This window comes from Gavia stellata, chromosome 17 (assembly GCF_030936135.1).
Source record: "Gavia stellata isolate bGavSte3 chromosome 17, bGavSte3.hap2, whole genome shotgun sequence".
NCBI lineage: Eukaryota > Metazoa > Chordata > Aves > Gaviiformes > Gaviidae > Gavia > Gavia stellata.
In genome coordinates, this window is record NC_082610.1 from 11,494,195 (window position 1) to 11,510,723 (window position 16,529).

Here is a 16,529-nt window from a genome sequence, read left to right on the forward strand (position 1 = left end):
AGTGATGGTCCTCTCAGAAAGCAGCATCAAACCTGAGCTACTCCATCTTCATTTTCACAGCCTATCCCCACCCTACACCGATTCTCCGTCCCCAGTACGAATGCTCCTCCTTTCCTACCCACACACGTCGACCTTTATATTCTGTATAGTGAATTGACCGTGGGAAAAGATAAGAATCCAGAATGAGGATGAAAACCCACTGTTACCTGTATAAGTGAGCCAGGAGGGTTTAGCCTGATCCACTAAAGCCCTTCACCTCCTGACATGGGCAAACGTCACGGCTCAGCACACCGAGGGGAAACGCAACCACTGCAGCAGCGACAGCCATAACACTGATGAGGGCTTAAAACCCCCAGCCCGGGGGTCCGCAGGGTAACGGCACATGCCCGCGGGAAGAACTACTTCCCACTACAACTCTCGTGGGCATGTGTTAGCTTACAAGGACCGGGCCTGCACACGCGAGAACATTGCTTCACGCAAAGCCGCAGCTTGCTGTCACAGAGATAATGGATGTATGCCCACCAAGACGCTGAACTCGTATCTACAGCTTCACATTCAAAACAGGATTTATGAAAAAAAGTTCCCTGGGGCACTATCATGATCTCCTTGGCCCAAAAACTACTCGAATTGACCACGATAAATTAAGAGCCCGGTGTTCCCTGTGGATGTGCGACGGGGATTAAAGATTTTGAAAGGTAATATCCTGCTCCGAGCCTTTCAGCCTATGTAACCGTGACACTGATTTCCTTCCCTTGGCCGTGTACCTTGTGCTGTTTATGAAACATATGTGTTTTGCGAAATAAGCCTGAAAAGGAGGCAGACTTTTCTTTCATGTGACTGTTGATCATACGAATTCTTGTAACCAAGTATTAAGTGGATTAAATATAGAAACTAAGATTTACAGGGTTCCTCCAGAGAGTAAGAAGTGCCTTTATTCTGTTCCCAGTATACGCTGAATGTGTTTTACGCCTCGTTTGAACAGCATTCTTGAGGTTCGGACAAATGCGTGCAGCGTGTTGCTCTCCTCTCAAAGGCTTTTAGCTCCCTCTAGAGCCCTTCGGAGCCACACCAAGATTTTAATAAAATGATGGGAAAGTTAACTGGCGAACGATTGAGTAATGCACTTGCTGGTAACAAGCTGTAAACGAGTGGAAATTAAGAGTGACCTCCGGTCTTCTCTTCTTTCCTCTCTCAGTCTTTCTTTTTTCCCCCTCAGACCTGGAATAAGCAGAATTTTTGTTTGATCTTTTAAAAACTGAGGTCAATTAAGGCAAGATTCTAAATCCAAGCCTTTGGTGAAGCCAACGCTTGATTATAAGCCAATTCCCAAATACTGTACAGTGCTCAGAGACAGCCCTGAGGATGGCACAGATGCCACGAGACTCTGAGGGCACCCTGCTCTGCCTCCCTGTCCCGGGCAGGGGACAGCCTTCCTGCGGGTGGGACATCCCATGCGGCTGCCCCAGCGAGGCCTTGCAGAGCAGAGCAAGCCCTCCGCACCTCGGAGGTGCAGTTAATCCCAGGGAACGCAGTCCCATCACGGCCCGTCTGCCTGTCCGTCTGCCACAGCTGCCTCTCTGGGGACATGGTCACGGGAGATGGTTTGCTGAAGTTGAGCTTGGTGGGAGCATCCTCTCAGGACTGCGAAACAGCCCTGTGCATCCTCTGCTGAGATTTACTGAGGCGTCCCAGGCGTGTGGCACCGGGGCCTCCAAGGGACCGCGGGGTCGGTAGTGGCAGTGCTCACGTGTACCTGCAGGCACCTGACGGGGATGCAAGCCCTGTGCCAGGAAGGAGAGATGCAGCTTATCTCCTCTTCTGAGATACAAAAACTCATCCCACAGCGGATACTTGCCGATCATCTTGAAGCTTGTTTGTGCAACCAAACCAAGCAAGCCAAGGCACCTCTGCTTGAATGCCGGTCCCATAACAGACATGGGGAGCCTACTTGTTTCAGGAGCAGAGCCCTTAACTACTCTGAAGGCAACTGGGACTCTGAGCAGCAACAGCAATCTCCCCCATTGCAGAGGGCAGCTGAGGGCAGGGTTAAAGAGCAGTTGTCACCACCATTCCCCAAAACTTGCTGTCTCCATGCCCAGAAACGGTAGCACACTGTCACATGCACAAATCCCTCTTTCTGCTGCCGTACATTCATGTTTTATACTTCAGGCTATCAACCCCCCAGCCTAACAGATACGACTGCATTTCTAACCGAGTTTTGAGAGGGTTTGGGGTGCTGGTAAGCTCACCCAGCTCCCATACAGTATGATCGATCCCAGCAGATACCTGCGAGCCCTTAGCGGGGACTGGGCAGGCACCATGTGCACTTGCAGAGGGGCTGTGCCGAGGCTGCCTGGAGACCCTGTTACAAGCAGCAGAGGCGTGACCGGGGATGGCTGCCTTGTTTTGGGACCATAGCCCAGGAGGATTACTCAGATGCAGCCCCGGCTTCACAGAGTGACCGCGCTGTGTTTCAGAAGTGAATTGAGCACAGACCTGATTGCTGTTGAAATCACTGCATTCTTGTGCGATTCCCACGTGCAGAGAGGGGTCAGCCCAAACCAAGTGAAACCGCTGGAGGACAAGAACTGATAATGCTCATTTTCACCAGCTTACCTCTTGGGATGGCTGTTACTAACCCAGAAACATCACTTGCTTTTTCCAACAAAAAAAGAGGCAATAGGGTACCTGTAGATGGGTGTAAATAAGCACCTCCAGGAGCATTTCTGATAAGTGATACTCAAAATGTTAGACCCATCATTGCACCTGAGCAAAAGCAATTGGCACATGCAGGGCTAGAGACAATACGTGGCTCTGGGATAGGGGTGCATTTTCTCGGCTGGAGAATTAGAGCGGACACCACTTGCTGGTGGGTGAAATAATGTAGGGAACAGTTGTACAAAAAAGGGATTTGACCTTTTCAGGACAAGAAAATGGAAGAGAAATATTTGTTGCATTTTAGATCTGTTTTCTGTCATCTAGTGACCCACAAATACAAAACTTTTAAAGGAAGGGAGGAGAAAAAAAATATTTAAGAGTCGGGAAAACGGAAGAGAGCAAAAATCGCTTCTCAGGCTTTACTCACTCATTTGGAGCTTTCTTCTCCAGTGCTGATACTTGTTTAATGCCGCGAAGTGAAAACTGTTGGCTCTCTGCAGCGCTGAAGAGAAACGGGAAAGACACCTGGTCAGCCAGCGTGGCGCAGGGCAGAGCGCGAAGGCAGAGAAGGCAGAAACCGCGCGGGGGGTGAGCTGCCCAACCGTGCTCCCCGCGGCCCGGGCCCTCCCCGCGGCGGCGGCCGGCAGGGGGCAGCGCGCACCCGCCGCCCGCCCCCGCTGCCGAGGGGGGGGGGGAGCTCGGAGGGAAACGGCTCATCCAGTGCCGCTCGCTGACCGCCGGACCGGCACCGGCCCTTCGCCCGGTGAAGTCGGCACGAGCAGACGGGCAGGCAGGCAGACAGACGGGCGAGGGGACAGACTGAAGGGTGAAAACTTAGGGATGCTGCAAGGCAGCTGGGGGGGTGCAGAGCTAAGGGAGAGGCTGCGGGGGGTCAGGCCGGCGCGGGGCGGGGGACGGCGACACGGGCAGCCAGGCCTGGGGAGAGCGCGGAACTGGGGAGGGAAAAGGACAAAATCCTCCAGTGACTGCACGAGGTCACACGCTGCTGGGCACCCTCTGGGGCCTGCTTGGTTCTTTTTTCGCCCTAAACAAGGGCTTCGTTATTCAAGAGTCAATTTAAATAGTTGTATGAAACCCCCTCTTTTCTGTTTGGATTAAAAATGCATATATGGATGTGGGGGTGGGGGGGGGGGCAGGAAAGAATGAATGCTGATGGCCTTTTATTTTCTGCAAAACCAACTCTTTGGCTGGTTTTAGTACATCTTTTAGTTCTGACCTTCTCCAGCTCCAGAAAGGAGTTTCCAGTTGGAGGCAGGCTGTTCCTAAACCTCTCCCCACCTCCCTGCTAGCTATAGCCCTTCCTCCTTGTGCTTTCACTAGAGACAAAAATTGTAAGCAGCTACTGATAGAAATACAACTTGAATCAAGGAGAGCTCTCTAGTGCTTCCCAACACCACCCTTGCTTAGGCAACGCTGCAACTATTGCATCGGCTGCTAATAACGTCCAAACATTTTACCGGTGGGAAAACATTCATCCCACCCCTGCAAGCAAAGCACAAGGCTTAGTTGTGCTAGTTTACCTTGCATCATGGAAATGCTGTTTCAGTTACTGCACCCAAAAGGCAGAAATCTCCCCCAAAAGACACCGTTAACAGGTACAACCTGGCCACATCGCAGGCAACAGCCTCCACTTTGAAACCTCTCCTCCCAGCCCAGACTTCAGTCCTCAGGAGAGGCTGCGGGAGCATCCCTGGGTTGGGACGCTGCTTACCATCGGCAACTTTGGATGTTTTGGGGCTTTCCTCTGGTGCCACAGGGCTCCTGGCGAGCGATGCCCACCGCCGGACGGGGCTCGGGCAGGTGGGGGGCTCCAGCAGCGGGGTCCGTCCTTCGCTCATCTCTGAGTTCGACAAGTCACCGTTAAAATCAGACTCCAGCTCAGAGCTATGGGGAAAAAAGGGCGAGACGGAAAGAAAGTGGGACATGGCAGAAGACGCACGGCATGGAGGTATGTGTTCGCCTTCAGCGCAACATGCACCAGTGTCAGCTCTGACAGCCATGTGAGCGGCAGGGAAATAGATGTTTTGCAGCCAGAGCTGACGTCCTTATTTTGCTTTTTTCGTTGTCGTTATTACAGGACTGCAATTTGCAGTCGGTGCTACACAGCTGAGATATCCCTATTCCCATCAGACTTCTGCTGCCTGGATTCACAGCCATGACCGCTGCGTTCGGCACCTGGAATCAAACTGGCAGCGAGAGAGACCTGGGGTGAAACACCACACTGCGCAGTTAGCAGGGACGGACCCTCCTGCCCTCAAGGCTGTACCAGGATGGAGAAAGGGAAACAGCAGCATTTGCAATGCTGTAACCAGCCTAGAAGCAAGGCATGAGGGTCAAAACTCTAGACTTTTCAACCTTTTTCCCCACAGATTTTTGGAAATAAGAGGCACGCCATAGGGAACTCGCAGGAGACCAAGTCCAGGGCAGCCCGCTCCGACTGGAAAGTGGGCTTCACCGCAATGCAGATGCCTCTGCACGGGCACTGCAGGCAGAAAATAAAGCCAAGGTGGGTGAAGAAATGCCGAGGGAGCGGGAGGCCCTCCTTGCCTTCAGCAGTTTGGGGAACCCATGCTGGAAATCACGCAGCACCCGCCGCTTCAACCCCAAGGTGACAGATGACGCTGTGCTGGCATCCGTGGCCTGGGTGAGACCTCTGTAAAACTCAGGCATTTTGTTATTGCACCAACGTCATTTCTTATCGTGCACCGGACACCTCACGGAGCCACGGGGAGGGCTTTGGACCGCAGCGAGAGGCTGCGCTTGGTCCTGACCCTCCTCAGCCAAAGTCCTGACTGCACTCCCGGGTGCTGCAGTACCGGAGAAGGGAGCGCAGGGCAGAGGGGTGAGGGCGGCCACGGGCCCGGCAAACAGGGCTTCCGCAGGCGGGGGGAACTGTACACATTGGTCTCAGAGGAGAAGACTGAGTGAAGTTACACGAGCAGCCTTCAAACATGCAAGAGGTGCTCACAGGGAACAAGGAAACAAACTCTCCTCATTCCCGGGAGCCACCGGGACAGCCCACGTAACAGCGAGCGCAGTGAGGCACCTGAGTGGATCAGAGCGGCAGATTTTGGGATCCCCTTCCTTAAATGTAATTAAAAATATGCCACGCAAGCACGTGTAAGTGGCACACACCTTGTGACCTTGCTGCTGGGCAGGAGAATGACTGTTTTAGGTGGTAATTAGTCCCTTTCCAATAATAATGGGATTTCTTTCATCTCTAAAGGCCAGACTGGAGGGAACAGGCACTTTCAGGCCTGCTGATGTGACTCCCTTCCCACTGCCATAAATAAGTGTGCCATCATCCCACTCAGCCTCTTTTTAATGCAAACAATACTGCTAACCTAATTCATAGATTTATTGTGATGATTAATAACTCTACCCTAAAAAAAGAGGAACTTACGCCATGAGCAGTCCTGTTGGCGCGGCAGGAGAAAGCTATTTCGTGTTTATATAGCACGGCCTTGTAGAAAGTAAAGATTTATTATAACAGCCCAAGGCACAGCCCAGGAGGCAGGAGGAAGAAGAGTTAAAGGAAAGGCTGCAGACAGTATAGAGCCAGCCTAAATGCCATATGGGTAGCGCCCAGCAGTCCTGCACCCCTGCTTCACCCAGATTAGAGCAGCAGTGCTGGGGGCCGGGGCCAGCGAGGCAGCGAGGGTGGGAACACAGCTGCAGGTGTGGTGCTCTGGCGGTAAGCCTTAAATTTCACCACTCACACACTCTTTTTAGGTGTCTTTCAAGCTGCGTCAAACATACATATATCTATATAAAAATATAAATATATGAAGTCTTTGATAGTTGAGATGCTGTGTGGATGGAGAGATACCACACTGAGAATGGGCAGAGTGCCACACAAAAAGAAAAAGACCTGCCATTAACATTGATCGATATATTTCTGTTTTAAAGAGCAAAACGTTTATTTTCCTTGGCTGACAAGGAGGTAAGTGCTATAGTACAAGGCTTCTCGTCTAATCTCTGCTTGATAGGTGGTCATTATTCACAATTACCTAAAGTTTGAACTCAAAAGCCGTGTCACCGAGCTGGTTGTTTTCCCCATCCCACCGAGTGCCCCACAGCCAGCTCAGCAGTGCCATTTGTCACTTGCTATTTCTCTCGTCCCCCCTTTTTAGGCAGGGGCTGCCCTGCCGGAGTGGTGCGAGGCGAACGGTGCCCAAGCTGCCGCAGCAGCGGGAGGCTGGCCTCGGAGCCACTGGCACCAGCCGCGCCGGTGACGGATGTGGCGTCGCCCCTCGCGCAGCGTCCCGCTGGCGGGGAACCAGGGGCCTTGCCATCCAGCCGCGGGAAGGGAGCTGATCCCTCAGGATCAGAGGGATTAGCCGACTCTCAGCGCTGCCCACATGCCGGGGGGGCACCACGAGCCGGCGGGTATTAGCGAGGGATACAAGCACATGCTCCGCAGCGGGGGTCTGTCGAACAGGTAGGAAACCCTTCCCCGAGCTCTGCGTCCCCCATGGGGCAGGAACCCGGGAGAGGTCCATCCTTCCCCACAGGAACACCCAGACCCACGCGGCAGAGCACAAACGCCACTTAAAACCACTGCAGGGAACAGCAGAAAGTTGCATTTCTCCACAAGCTATACGCAACACCATGAAGAGGTGCTTAAAGGACATCAAGAATTTGACTGAGCTTCCTTACAGAGCAATAGCTCGGAGTTTGCAACAGCTGGCTTTAGGCTTACCTTTTTTTTTTTTTTCTTTTTTTCCCTCCCCCTTTTCTTTGTTATTTCTGAGTAAGGAAAACTGCTTTACTCAGGAGATACCAATCTAATCTTTAGACAGAATGAACTCCCACAGAATCCTGCCCAGAAAGCCTATATATTCTAATTTGTATGCAGAAATCAGGCTTGCTCTGACAGCTCCCCAAGGATCATCACATTTCAGATTTCTTAGGAGTGGGCAGGCCCTCAAAGGCCTCGAGAGGGGCCCGGGGTGCAGAGCGGCGTGATGATGCCCAAGGTGGGAGGCGACCACGTCACAGGATGCACCTTTTGCCACAGCACACCCACTGCCTAATCCCTGAACTGACCTTTTTTGGTACACGAACAGCTGAACCCGGGCTGATCAGAGCAATGTTTTTCTCTCTGATTCCGGCCCCCGTGTGGGATGCAAATGTTTGAAGATTTCCTGCAAAGTGAGTCATGTGTCTGGGGGATTTATGGCTGCGGTAAAGAATAATTGTTATTCTGAGCGGTTTTTCTTTTTATCCCCCCCCCCCCCCCCCATATGTACATTCAGTACTATATTTGTTATGTTTTTCCTTAGCAATCCAGAGAAAACCAAGCTGCCCTTATGAGTTTTTTATAGGCTTACTTGTATTTTAAAATACCTGCTTGCATCACTGGTGACCATGACTCGGACAGCGAGAAGGTTGTGCTCGGTCATCTCCTCCTCGGGGATGACCCTCACGGTGGCCCACTCGGGCGAAGGGGGCGAGAAGCAGCTCTCCAAGTCACGGCGGTCGGGGATGCTCTTTGCCTTCTTCGGGGAGGTGGGCTCGTCAGCCACGGGCAGGCAGCGGTCTGGGAAAGCACAAAGGTGACAGCGGGGTGTTAGGGGAGGAGGGGGTCTGCGGGGGGGACCTCACCCCCATGTTCAGGTGGTCCTTGGCCACCGCCGGCAGTTTCCATGTGGGGCCCCGTGCTGTCCCCGTGGGTGCAGGTGAGCTGCACACACTTACAGCCCAGCACAGCAAGAGCATCCCTTTGCCCGGTACAGCCCTGCCGGGGCTCGTCAGCTGGGGTGCAAAGAGAAGGAAACTCCGGGGGCAGCCTCAGCTTTGGCAGCTGCAGGTCCTCGCTCTGCCCGGTGGGACGGCCATCAGGCTGGTGCCCGGTGGCGGTGGTGACAAAGACATGTGCCAGCCACGCAAATAGGGATTTATGCTCTCTTTTCAGGCCCCTGATGTACATACGCATGTGGCAGGAGGTAGATGGACAAACCTTGCTTGGACGGCTAAAACTTCAGCCTTTTATTGCAAGTTTAGGTCAATTTAGGACAGTGGGAGTGAGCAAAATAAACACAGGTTCTTCAGAAGGTTATTTCTGAGTGTGCACAGCAAATACAGACACTGATTTGGGAAAAGCAGAAGAACCAGAGCAGTTAAACAGCATGATCCCTGAACTTCGCATTCAGGTGGGAATAAAGAAAAAAGCCACGTTTCCCCTCACTCATCCCAGGTGATGCAGGTGGAGCCAAAGGCAGGAGATCATCTCTCCCTATGAAATCTGTAATTTCTGAGCAACTTCATTTCTTCACAACCCCCTGCACAAGCAAATACAAATGTATCAGTGGCACAAGTTCCCCTGGGCCTTGGTGCAGAAGGGACAAACGACAAGCTCCGGGAGAGTGGCTTTGCTTGGTTCACCTCCCACGTGTGCTGCTTTCGCCACATTTAATTCAACACTGTTGCTTCTAATTTACACCTGTATAAGTGGAAAAAATCAGACCTGGGACATGGCTTATTTTCTCATCTATTAGAGCAAACTATCTAGTAAACATCAATTAAACTCCTCTTTAACTTGCAGCTCCTCCATTTATTGCAGGAGTGCACTCACCCCTGTCCTCCACCTTGCAAGGGTTTTTAACTCGAATGCCAGGCACTTGCACAGGTTGAACACAGCAAACAAACCCACCAGGAGCAAGAGTGCTACAAGCAAATCCCAGATGCATCAGGATGATTATATATACACTGCAGAGCCCGAGCGCTGGCCCACGGGACCCTCCGGAGCAGCAATTCCCCGCCTGCAGTCCCTGCGTCTGTCCCCGGGCCATCGCACACGGCTGTTCACTCGCACCCGAGAGGCAGCGGCCGCCGGGCACCACTGCTCCCGGGAGCCGGCACGGCAGGTATTGCAGGTGCACGACCCGCACCATGCTGAGCTCTAACACCGTCTCAGATCGCTTGGTCCATCCATCGCTGTCCCCTCCCCCTGTTACAATTTCTGTGGAGCTGTGAAACAAGGTCCTCAAAACAAGCTGTGACAGCAGAGCTACGCCTTTATTTTGCATGATTCAGGTAGCTCCCAGTCTCCCCCAGAAAAAGAAAACTGGTGTTCTGAGCTTCTGCACCTCTCCCAGTTACCGTCTGTGCTCACCCCCTTTCTGTGTCTGAAAGCGACCACCGCCGCGGAGCGCCCAGCTGCTGGTGGCAGGGACCACTGCTCTACAGGTACAACTCTGGTGCTGGCCAGGTAAAGCTCTCTTGCTTGCTCTCACAGACTGAGTAACACAGTTTTGCAGTCTTTTTTTTTTCCAGCAGTTTTACCGATTACGCTTTTCCCAAGCGGCACAGAGCATTGCACTTTTCAAGGGGCTGTGGTGAACTCTGGTCATTCACCCCTCATAAAAGTCAATGTATTTTCCTGGCTTGGAAACTCCTCAAGACTTCACTGCTCACAAGAGTTTTGTGTGTTTTTCTTTTTAAATTCTTCTACTTCTATGTACAAGAAGCCAAGGAGGACAGAGGAGTGGCTCGCTGCTTCTCCAGAGCAAGGTGCTCCCATGTGAAAACACGTGCTCAGGCTCTACATGCAGCTCCCTAGCACTGCAGCAGCCACGTGTTCCTTGACCACAGAGATTTCATTTCTTTTGGGAGACGGAGGAAATTCATCCCTCTCTGATTTTTATGTCTGACTTCCACTTTGGCCCAGCCAGGCCACCCACCCCAAAGCCGCTCGCGGGCAGTGCAGAGCAAGCCCGGCAGCAGCGTGGGAGTCCACAGGCACGGCTGCCCGCAGCGGGGCAGGGCTACCGTTCCTCGCACAGGGCACGAAACCCTCATGGGAATGGCCCCCTCTCCCCCAGACCTGGGCTGGACCACAACGTGCCATTTCTACTCTCCTAAAGCAAAGTGGAAAGCAGTATCGTAAGCCAATTTGCAAAACCCAAGTCCTTCAATTCGACTTCCTCCTTAAAAGATGCTGCATTTTATATGAAAATCAGAGCAAGCAAAACCAAACAAAGTTTATAGCTCAGTCTATAAACTTGGTGCCCATGCTGGCAATAAGCACTGCCTGAGGTCACTGCAAGCAGCTGTTGAAGAAAGTCGGTTTTGCCATTTGCTTGCATGCTCGGTACGTATTCCCTCCCCATCCCGCACATTAATGCTTTCCCCGCCACGCTAACAGGAAAGAGGAGAAAACATGTTTATGACTAACAGACACACAGCTGGAGAGCATCGAAACCCACAGCCAGACAGACAGACTACCTAAAACGATTCCCAGCATGGTTCCTGAATGTGAACAGATTTCAAGTCAACAAATCTCTCTGCAATAGCCCATTACACAGCCAGTTTTTAAGTCATTATAGACATAATATCAGAGCTGGTGAAGGATGTCAGGATGTCATCCAGGCCACCGGATGACGGTGATGGATGGCACTGTCACCTCTCTGAAGAGTTACACTTCTGTGCTTGCTTTTCTTTTTTCCTTTTTTAATTTTTTCTTATCATGGTATCTTTCCTTCCTGAATTCTGCACCTAGAAGTGGACTGTCTTAGGAATCTGTTAGACAGACGAGTCCTTCCTGAGCAAGATAAGTTTGCATTCACAGCAATAGTAATCAGGCTTAAGATCAGTATTACCATCCACCCTGACCTAGTGAAAGGCGTCCCTGCCCATGGCCAGGGGGTTGGACTAGATGATCTTTAAGGGTCCCTTAAAAGTCCCTTCCAACTCAAACCACTCTGTGATTAGGAAGCAAAATTTGTTTAATCAGTATTTGTATTGTCTGATATAAAATTGAATAAACCACGTTGCACTCAACTCCCTAAAAGCAGAAAGAAACTGGACCGCCTTGGTGTTTCAGTGCGTGGGACACCCACGTGCACGCATTAACTCAAACACTGGGTTACGAGTTCTGCAGGACATTTGAAAAGATTAAAGTTAGTACCGCTGTTTCTCATCACAGGGCTGCACCTTGGGTGACAGGCTGGAGCAAAAGGCAAAGATGCCCTGGACGCCCAAGTGTCAGAGGTTTTTTGTAGGCTCCGATGACGTTATGCAATTTAACGGGTCTCTCCTAAAAAGCAGCACTGGCAGTGCACAGGCACTGTGCGGCGTGGTGAAACGCAGCCCGGCGAAGCACTGCGGGCTCCCGCAAGAGAGAGATTTTGATCCCCAAGAACAAGAAGGGTGTGGACCAAATATAGAGAGCAGAGACAAGCTGTTGCTGGATTCATGTAAACACCGTGGAGGAAGAGCACAGCCAAGTCAAACAGAAGCCTGGAGGCTCCGCAGGCATGGAGTCCGCCTGGCAATTATTACCTGCCCCTCCACAGCAGGGCAAACAAATCCCATCGGCCATCAGCTGCAAGACCCCACCTCACCGCTGGCCGTCACTGCCGTTAATTTTAAAGGAGTATCAAAAATGAGAAATATAAAAATGATCTGATATAAACAAGGAATTTAAAAAGAAAGCTGGCACTTCTTTAAAGCTCTTATTTTGCACAAAAAGATAAGAAGGGCTGTCTGAACTGATTTCTCCTGAAGCAGCCCAAAGGCTGAGTACTTACACAAAGGTGAGGCATACATTTATGCTCTTGAACAGATGCAAGGCTAAGTAACAAGCAGCCCTCATACCCCTCCATGCCAGCTGGGAGCCTTGCACCTCTCTGTGCATCCTGGAGGGCCGCCCACCCTCGCAGCACCAGCGGCCAGGTCCTCAGTGAGACATCGGCACAGTGATGCTGAGCGGGAGGACAGTGATTTTTTGGACATCTGGCTCCAGGGTGGAAACCAGACTCTAAGTCTCAGTGCCCCGATGCCTGTCACACTGTACGTCGAGAGTTAAGCACCTCGGACTGGCACCTCTGGTGACCAGTGCAATTAACTCTGGTCACACACCGAGCTGGCTGATAAACTGGCCCTTTTGGAAGGGGCAGACGGAGCCTGGTTGGAGGCTGAGCTGTGCTCAGGCAGGGGATAAGCCCGAGCTGTTCCACACTTCTGGACACATGCAGTAGCTCTCCCCGCTCTCTGGGGAAACTCAAGCTCTTGCAGAAGGATTGAGGTGGACGTTCAGCTCCTAAATCCAAGGCAGTGATTCCCACGTAAGCCCTGAGATACCTAATTTTGCTAGTACTTAAGTCCTTTCATAAGCCTGTGCCTGCCTGTACTTACCACGTTATCCTACTTCTTCACTAGAGGACACAACAACGGCCTTATTGCCAGCCCCAAAGGGGAAGGGGCATGCAGGTGGACCAAGCCACTCACCTGGGACTACCCAGGCAGCCCGTGATGCTGCAGGCACCTCCGTGCCCAGCTGGTGCTCTCGCTCCGCACCAGGTTTCCTCCCCAGGACAGGAGATTTTCTATTAGAAGCTAAGAGACTGAATCAGAGGAATTGAATTTTATAAGATAAGCACATACAATGTAAAAGCTGGAGAGGCATCCGGCCTGCGGGACAGAAAAGGGCACAGCCCCGTTTCCTGCCGATGCAAACTGGTGCTGTGCCACTGATCTCCGTTATCAGAGGACAACCCAGTCGTCAGGAAACAGTCACTCAAAATAGCATTCACGTAAGACCTGACTTCATTTCCGTCCTGCTCACTTCAGGTTCCCTACTATCTATGTCTCAGCATGCTAAAGACCTCCAGCAGTGAGTATGCCTACTCTGTAGTCACAGTTCGGACTGGAGTCCCTACTAATCGTTTGCCAAAATGTTCAAGTAATTTACTGGGGGGGCATGGACAAGCCGTGCAGTGGGAAGGCATTAATTTTAGGTCGCAGTCAGCCGACCAGATCTGTCATGCAAGCAGGACTGCAGGGACAGGCAGCACGCACCAGAAGTATCTCGCAGCGCGCTGCTGGCCAGTTAAAGTGGAAACGTCCTGACAACAACTGACTTGCATTTTAGGTGCTAAAGTTTCCTAAGCTAGTCAGTATGAGTAAGCCAGGGAGCTAACGTAGTAATTTCCCAATGCTCCATGTCCTTTGGTGCTTTCCTGCGCACGTCCGAAGGGAAGCGGGCGGGCAGGGCAGCCCTCCCGGCTCTGCTCAGCAAGGAGCAGCAGGTCCCCTGCAGCCTGCACAACCCCGTGTTTATGCGGTCTGCTTTATAGACTGCATTTACACAACTGTAACTTGCTATCTGAAGGTCTGGTGAGATTAAGAGAATAAGTTTTCCATTCCTTAAGCTGTTGTTAACCTCCTCCTTATGTTGGAGGAGGTTTCTGATGATCTTTCTTCCTCATCCATCACGCTGCCCCAGCGCTTTGTTTTGGCCACACCATTGCCCTTTTCATTAATCTCCCGAGTCTCCTCTCCCCTGCCAAGCACGCTGTGCCTTGCCTGATTTATCCCCTACCTCCCCCTTGCCTTTCCCCAGCAGCCCCTCTCAGGGTGGTGTTCCAGCAGGCTCCCGGGTGCTCCTTTCCTTCCTCTTCCAGCTCCAAACCTTGGCAGCCTCACCCAGCTACAGGCTGGCTCTGGTATGGAGCCGGGCAGTTTCTGGGGCCAGGGACACCTTGCTGGCTCCACAGCAGGCGGACCTGGCCCGAGGCGAGGGCTTGGAGGGGCTCTGCTTGTCTAAGCAATGAGAACAGCTCTGTAGCACCACAAAACCAGCCTCACGCTTCCTCTTCCAAAACCGCGTGACAAAACCATAGGTCCCAAATCGAGAGCGGAGCCTGGCTCGGTTGAAGCACACCGGCCGGTGGCTGCACTGCACTGCCGGGCACAGGGCGGGCGGGAGGGGGTGAGGCCGTTCTCACCCTCGCCAGCCCAAGGGCACTGAGCACACGACAAAGGGCACGCTGCGCCGTGGTGTGGGCGACCGGCCTGAGGAGAACGCGCTGCCTGCCCAGCCACAGTGAGTTTATTTGCTGTAGTACCAGACTGCAGCCCAGCAGGGCAAAAAGGTTGTGGCTTTTTTCCTCTACTTCAACAAAAATATGAGTTTTTGCTCAGGTGGTTTGGGTTCGGTTCCTCAGTAACATACTTTCCTGAACAAAATAAACAAGTTACTTTAAAGGAATTTTCCAAAGGATGCAGAAACCCAAATCCTACTGAATTTGGGAAAACCTCTGTTTTAACCTCTCTATCCTCTGCTGTCCATGTTCACAGCAGCAATGCTAATGCATCCTCCTGTCCCTGCTTCGCCAAGGTTGCTGGCACAAAGGGCAACTCAAGGTTTTCGGAAGCCTCCCTTACGCAGAGTTACAGCTAGAAAAAACAATGCATAGATCTAAGGCCCTTTAATATGGAAAAAAATTTGCAATGCATCTTTATAATGCGGAGCAACACTCAAAATACTGGTGCATTCACAGCAGCAGCCTCAGTTCTGTTCAGAGAACAACCCCGGGGCAGGGACGGCTGGTCTTGGTGGCTTGGTGTCCTGGGGCAGCAGCATTTCCGCACACAAGCTCTACCGTCCGCCTCTTCGGTGCAAGTGTCTCTCCTCAGCCTGAGCACTCCTGATCAGAGTCATTGACTGACTTGTGCTGAGAGCAAATAACATGGCTTTACGTTTTTTTGGGTTTGGGTTTTTTTATGCAAGCAATGGAGCTTAGCTGCCTTCAGTTATTTAAACAGCAGCAACACAGTCAGTGGTTTCAACAGAACAATCCTGTATTCATCTGGCCCTCCCACTCAAACATGATGAAAAATTTGGATAAACAATTTCTCCTTTGTATTTCAAAACCCACCTCATCCTCCTTGCACGGGGAGAGAAACAACTGTTTTCCTTACAGGGAAAGGATTTATAGCTAAACCGCGCGGTAACTGAGAAGTGTCCCTAAAGCTTCATCTGCCGGGCTCGCATCGGGGTCGGCGCTCACCCAAAGGTCAGAGCTGTTCAAAACTCGCTCCAACGTACTGGCTTGGCCAAACAGCCCCTGCAGACCCCACCGCAAACCTCTTTCCAGGAAAACACACTTTTAGTCTCTATTAAGTGTCATGCCAAGTTTTCTCAATTCAATATTCTTCCACTCACCAAGAGTGCTAGCTCACCCTGGCATTTGAGAGACAGCAATTTTTACGTCATCAGTGTCTTAAATGAATCAGAGATGCAGCCTGTGAGGGGCGAAGCTGTTACAAGACCTCCGCAATGCTGGGAGGGTTTACAAAACTTGGGAGGTGTATGGTTAAGGAGTACAAATCCTCAGTTTTTCCCCACAGCACCAAAAATCCAAACACCATGATCACTTACTCACTGAAGGTAAATTAGCGAGAACATTTGGGCAGCAAGACCATCTTCAGCCAGTTAGTGGCTTCTGGGTGGACTCGCAGGAATTCACCCAGCAGAGACGGCGGCTGAGCCGACTGGACCCCTCAGGGAAGTCTGTGCCAAGGAGCAGAGAAGGCAAAGCAGTGACCAAGCCTTTGGGATGACATGCCAAGGTCCTGCTCCGGCCTGCCAGCCTGCACCCAGAGCCCAGCCCTTCAGAGCCCTTCGTCCCGCTGTAGGGGGAGGCCGGGCTGTAGGAAGACGCTCCCATCTCAGCTCTGCCGCTGAGCAGAAGCCGGGCAGGGCTGGTACCTTGGCAGCGGCCTCTTTCGAGCCGATTGTCAAACCTGAGAAACAAACTGTAATTTGTTTATGGCTCAGCAAAGTAGCAGCCTCTAATTAGGAATATAATGATGGTTTTTGGAGGTCCCTGTATATACAAGTCCAGCAGCAGCCCTCCTGCAGGAGTTCTGGAGACCTTTCCCTTCATCTCTCCGGAGACACTCTCCCTGGCCGAGCCCTGCAGAAAGCACACAGGCTCAGGGCAGCTCCCCTTGAGCAAATTCAGTGTGGTTCTTCTGCTCACTGATAGATCACTGCAACTGTGATTCTCTCAATGACAGGCTTGTAAAATCCACATGCTTACAAAACAACAGCCGGTGAT